Below are 671 nucleotides of genomic sequence, written 5' to 3'. Positions count from 1 at the left end.
ACACACACACACACACAAAAAAAAAAAAACAAAAAACCTTTCAGGTTCCCCTCCCCCTCCCCCTCCCCTACAATCAAGACTCCTTGGGTCTTCCCTGCCTGCCTGGGATGCCTACTCTCCTCCTCTCTACCAATTCACTCCTCTTCTCTACCCTTTGAGGGTCTGCTCCCATCTCATCTCTTACAGGAAGCTTTACAGCATGTCTGCACTGAACTCCCCTATCTCTCAACTCAGGGCTAGATGCACTGACCTTCACCCTAGGTCACCGAATTTGCGCACAGCCCTGTCATAATCACTGTGTCTCACTCAAGAATCCCTTCCTGGCCTGAGGGGCGTAAGCTGTTTTAAGTGCACTGTCACTCTGCCTTCATTGGGAGGTAGGCACCATAGAGGTTACCCATTGCCACTGAGTCAATCCCAACTCGTAGTGACCTTATAGGGCAGAGTACAACTACCTCATAGGGTTTCCAAGGTTGTAATCTCTATGGAAGCAGATTGCCATATCTTTCTCCCCTAGAGCAGCTAGTGGGCTCGAACAGCCGACCTTTTGGTTAGCAGCTGAGCACATAACTACTGTGCCACCAGGGCTCCTTACCATAGGGGTTACCCAATCTCATTTTACAGATGAGGATCTGAGGCTTGAAAAGAAGAAGTGGCTTGCCCAAGTGACA

The sequence above is a fragment of the Trichechus manatus genome, unplaced genomic scaffold, assembly GCF_000243295.1.
Source record: "Trichechus manatus latirostris isolate Lorelei unplaced genomic scaffold, TriManLat1.0 scaffold00011, whole genome shotgun sequence".
Lineage (NCBI taxonomy): Eukaryota > Metazoa > Chordata > Mammalia > Sirenia > Trichechidae > Trichechus > Trichechus manatus.
The sequence above is the reverse complement of the archived record's forward strand: the minus strand, read 5'-3'. Positions refer to the sequence as shown.